The sequence below is a fragment of the Macaca fascicularis genome, chromosome 13 (assembly GCF_037993035.2).
Source record: "Macaca fascicularis isolate 582-1 chromosome 13, T2T-MFA8v1.1".
NCBI classification, from domain to species: Eukaryota; Metazoa; Chordata; class Mammalia; order Primates; family Cercopithecidae; genus Macaca; species Macaca fascicularis.
This window is the reverse complement of record NC_088387.1, coordinates 14055695-14061694: the sequence shown is the minus strand read 5'-3', so window position 1 is coordinate 14061694 and position 6000 is coordinate 14055695.

The following is a 6000-nucleotide window of genomic DNA, read 5'->3' as shown; positions in this document are numbered from 1 at the left end:
TTCACTATGTGTGTGATGAGATCATTCATACTCTAAACCTCAGCGTCACACAAGACATCCATGGAACAAACCTGCACATGTATCCTCTGTGTATAAAATTAAAATTAAAAAACTAAAATGAACTAACAGATATGAGTAGGAATTTCTCAAAAGAAGAGATACAAATGGACGATATATATATAAACAATTCTTACCCTCTCTAGTCATCACGGGAATGCAAATGAAAACTACCATGAAATATCACCTCACACCTGTTAGAATAACTATTATCAAAAAGATGGATGATAACAAGTGTTGGTAAGGATGTGGAGAAAAGGGAGCCTTTGTATACTGGTGGTGGGAATGTAAATTAGTATGGCCATCTTGGAAAATAGTATGGAGGTTTCTCAAAAAATTAACAATAAAAATACCATTTTGTTCCAGCAATCCCATTTATTTATATATATATATATATATATATAACATATAATATATATATGAAGTCATTGAAATCATTATGTGAAAGAGATATCTGCACTCATATGTTCCTTTCAGCTCTGTTCACAATAATCAAGATATATGAAGAAGACACACATGTTATCATTCATTCACGGACGGATGAATTAACGTTTTATATATATATGTACGCACAATGGAATATTATTCAGTATTATATAATAATGAAACCCTGTCATTTGTGACAGCATCGGTGGATCTGAAGGGCATGAAGTCATGTGAAATAAACCAAACACAGAATGACAAATATTGTATGATTTCACTTGTATTTGAAATCTCAAATAAACTCAGAAGCAGAGAGTTGACTGGAGGTTGCCAGGAGCTCTGGTGCAGGCAAATGAGTAGGTGTGATTATAGTACAAAGTTTTAGATATACAAACATAAATAAGTTCAGGAGGTCTAATCTACAGCATAGTGCTTATAGTTATGAATGCTGTATTGCATACTTAAAATATAATAGGAGGGTGAATTTTATGTTAATTGTTCTTACTAATAGAAATAATAATTAGAATGGGAGGGAGAACTTCAGGAGGTGATGATTATGTTTATAATCTTGATAGTAGTGATGCTTTCACAATGTATCCTTATCCTCAAACTCACTGAGATATACACATTAAATAGGTACAGCTTTTTGAATGTAATCATATCTCAACAAAGTGTTTTTAAGGGAGGTTGGTTAAAAAATTTAAAAAGGAAGGGTAGATGTTCCTTTGCCCTTCTCCTACACCTTTTTTCTTCCTGCTGTCTAGAATTCAGAAATAATAGGTGGGAATTTAGCAGCCAATCTGGGGTATTTTCTAAAGTATAGCAGAGCAGATACCTGGAAGGGACCTGCATCCCTAATGATATTAGAAAGTATCTGTACTAGCCCTGAATGGTGTAACTACAGGTTAATTTTAAGTGACGAAGAAATCAACTTCTGTCTTGTTTAGGCAACTTCATTCAGGCATTAATTTTATAAACATGTAGAGAATACATACTCCTTATGAGCAGAAACAATGTTTATAAATAAAACAATGGTGATAAATAAAAGAAAATAAAAAGCAGTGAAACAAAGTGGTTTAATAGCTATACATAGTTGTTTTGTTGTGACCACATGATTCAACTCTCTCCTCAGCTCTGAGGAATATAGCCCTGTCCTGGCAAACAAGAAGCTCACACAGTAGTAGAGGAGGCAAATAGACATTCACTAATCTAGCATACAAGCAGTAGGCACTGTACCATAAACAAGGCACTGTGGGGGTTCAGACCAGGAGCAAAGCAGGGATTAGCAGGGCTAGTAAAGTCTGGGAAGTGTTCACTAACAAAATGTCTAATCATTAACTAAACCAAATGGTTTCTCAACATGGCCTAATTAATTGTAACTTAATATAAATTGTTGGTTGTTCATAAACCTTAACCTTTTGCCAAAATATTTGTAGCTTATGTTCCCATTTAACAAGGTTTTCTGGTCAAAACTGTGCACCCACATCTTTCTAATGAACTTAGTGTCCAATAAAACATGGACTTTCAGTCATCCCATGAAGGTGATTTTGCGTGCATAATACATCTCTGTCTGTGAATATGCATAATGAGGTATGGAAGGACATTTATTATCCAAACAAAGACATTCCACTGGTGCTAGAGAGCTACAGACAGAAGTTTTTTCTGCCTACTGGAAATAAAGGCAAGCTTTCTTCTTCCTTCAGCAGTGAGGATTGCTGTCCTCCTCTTTATCATTCTCTCTCTCTCTTTTTTTTGAATGGGCAAAACTCTACCAAATAACAAGATAAACTTTGTGTAAGCCTTGGTAAGAGCAGAGTGTCTGACACCTTATGGTGCTATAATACTCAAAGCAAAAGCAAAATCACCTATGACCAGAAAACGGAGTCACAGGAAATCTAGAAGACTTATTGGCCGAGAGACCTGTAGCCTCATAGTTCATTAGCTCTCCATAAGAACTCTCACGTGAAATGAAGTCAGTGGTGGTTCAAGTACTTGAAACCCTCATTACTCTACCTCTTAATGTGAATTAATTAGGCAAGTTTACTAGCAGTTACTAGACCTCAAAAGCAAGAGAATCAGGCATTATTCTACTAAATATTGTTCTCCATAACTCCTCTATTTTCTTTAGGAAAAGCTAGTTAGCCTAAGACACTTGGCATAAGGGCTATGCCAAAGCTATGTTGGGGTCAGCCAGGAAGGATTCATGGGGGTCTCCTTGAAAATATTACAATAATCGAAGAAATCTTCAACCTATTGCCCCTCAGTACTGTTGGTCCCTTGTACTTGATTTTTCCCCTTAAGTTTTATTCCAATTTATAATATTATCATTTCCTCTTCTTTCTCAGCAACTAGTCCTCCAAAGTAGAACTTAAACAATGACCAGACATGGCCCTGCAACAGAGCATATCCTTCTACATTTAGCATGCAATCATGAATCACAGGTATAAGACCCCTTGAACAGACATGATTTTGGTGACTACATGTAGGACTTACTGCTTTTACCCAAGAAGAGGATCAGACATCCTAAGTAGCTCAGAAATTTTTCTGGAGCTCTTGAATGTGTATAGGCAAGAAAGATTAAGCAACCTGTTGCCTTACATGAGGCATACTATTTTCTTATGTTTTCTTTTGAATTCAGGATTTCAAGGTTGGGGAAGGAGTGGGAAAGTAGCCATGGACATGTGAGAATGTGGATGATCCTTTTACATTGTCAGGAACGGTTAAATTCTATGCTTTATGTTGTTTGCTAAAAGACACTTTCCAAAGCTTTCAACAGAAAATATAATGGCACACATGCCTATTCTTGGTGAACCCAGACTTTTTATCTAGTCTGTGATAGTCAGTTTCGAAAGACTGCTTAGGGTAATGAATCCTTCAAGTTGTAAAGATGAAGGGAAGTTTTTGGACAATTCTCATTTTGCTGTAGGAAAACTAATCTGGAAGAAGTAAAAGGGAGAGATTGAAGTGGGAGAGAACGGAGGTGGAAAATGAGTTCAGTTGATCAAATATTTGTTAAGTATGTCGGGCCCTTACAAGGAAGCAAGCAAAGAACAAAAGCATGTGATGGCCTTGCTCCTAAGAAGCCAGAGGCCAGTAACCTGGATGGCTATAGACCAGAAAAACGTTCACAAGCCCCTACAATACAGCACTGGCATAGGATGAAGAAGAAGATTCTTTCTATGAGATAAATAGCATACAACCAAATAAGAAAGCCAAAAGTTACACAAAGTTCAAAAACCTAAGGCACCAACCTTTAAGAGATCTGATTGTCGGTGATGACTTTGGAAGGAAAGTTATTATTAGGATTATTTTAGTACTAAGAGTTTTGAGCTGTCTATCCAATATTTTCATCTGCACCTCTGCCTTAGTAATACTGTCTGTGTGTGTGCGTGCGTGCGTGTGTGTGTGTGTGTGTGCACATGCGCCTTTTCATGTATTTGAAATATATTATCTATACCACACTCCCCATAGGTTTGGGGGTTAATTACAAACAGGCTGATCTGAATCTATACTCTTAGGGACGGGGTTAAGCTACTCTACCACATTGTGAAGGGTTGATATGTAAGAGACTCTGAACATCTTATAAATTATCTTTAAAATGTTTCCTTTCTTGGGAAGGGAGGAATAAGTATTTGTAAACAAATGCAGAAATATCTTTACCTAAACAAAAGAACAGTTAGTTAACCTTGTTGTGATTAGCAGAGAGGATAGCTGCAGACACTATAAAATCACTCAGCAACAAGATTTGACAAAACGTTAAAGATGGCTCCATTTTTCCTGTTTTATACAGGAAAATATTAAGGCCCTGGGAATTGAAGTACTTTTCCCAACAGTGGAGTAAATGTCAGAGTCAAGGCTGTGTTTTACATCTCGTTTTTCCCACACATCCTACCCTATGGTTCTGTTGTGCTGTTCCTTTGTGTGACTCCTCAAAGCCTGGTTAAAGGTGATACCGTATCAAATTGTATTAACTCAGTAGCACAAAACACCAGGGAATTGATTTATAAGTGTATTAACCTTGTGGCATTACTGAAGACCTATCTGATTAGTAGTTATCAAGTAGTCACCCTGGCTAAATATATAGGTTTGATTTTTAATTTTGAAAATGAAAAATATTTTAAAATATATGTCTTACATCCATATCTCCAGGAAATTTTAATCAAGTTTTAAAACTTTCAAATTTAGATAAACTCATGTTTTTTGTTGTTTTAATTTTCACTCAATGAAAATAGTAAAAAACTAATTGGATAGAACAGCACAGCAGAAGCATTACTTATCGCCAAAAATGGGATACAACAAGACTGAAGAAGAAAATGCAGGACAGTGCTTAAAAAAGCAGTCTAATGAAAAGTGGGGTCTCCTCAGGATGTCCTTAGGTAGACATTGCAGCAGAACTGCAAAGTTTTCTTTAGAAGGCTGGGGAAGAGAGGAGGAAACAGAGAAGGGGAAAGAGTGGAAACTAGAATGAGGCTCAGAATACCAAGCGTTAGTGCTGTCCCTATCACCTTCCTCACTTGATCACTGGGTGATCTTGGGCAAGTTTCTTCCTTTCCCTCAGCTCATTTCCTCATCTGGAAGGTAAGTCACTAGACAAGATAGCCTTTGATGTTCATTGTAACTCTAACTGATCTTCCCCAAGCAAATAGCTGGGAAAGACACTGTGCCCACAATATGCAAGACACAAGGTTTACAAGCAAAGAACAAATCAAAACAAAAGATGTTTTAAAACCCCTAATGTCACTTGAATTCTTACAACTAAGCAATGGTACATCATACTTTTACAAAGCCCTTCTGTGATTTCATTTTTAAAATCATTTCAAGTTTTATTTTACTTCATATTAAGATAATGGGAGATAAAGTGTTACATGGGTTCATGCAGGAATATATGTAAGAGACACAAAAATCCAAAATAGGTAATTGTTATATTAGTTGTTCCCTTTACTGAGGGGGAGCAGACAAAAGAATGTTAGAAAAAGCTTCATAAAGTGGATTACATAGAATGTGCTTTTAAAAAGTTTGGTATTTTATTGAGTGGGAAAGAGCAATATGGGGAGTTATTGTTCAAGGGTTAAAGCTATGCAAAATTTGTCAATTACAAAGATAGGCTCTAAAACATAGTACCTATAGTTATTACTGAGGTATTTTGTATTTAACAATTTGTTAAAAGGGTCGATCTTAGGGGTTCTGACAACAACAACAACAATAAAGGGACGTAGGAAACACCTGGAGGTGATGGATATATTATTACCTGGATATTGGTTGTGGTAACAAGAGTAATATCTATGTGCAAATTTGCCAAACTATATCCATTAATTACGTACAGTTTTTGTATAACAATTTTACTTCAGTTCCTACTATATTGCCTGGCAAACAATACTTTATACTTAAAGTAAGAGCAATGACTATTGCATGTGTATGTTGAAAATAATAAAGAAAGCAGGTGACAATAAGACATCCTGAGTCTTTTGGAAATAAACAGCATTCACCTGCTTTCTCATCCATTGAGATATCACCACATTT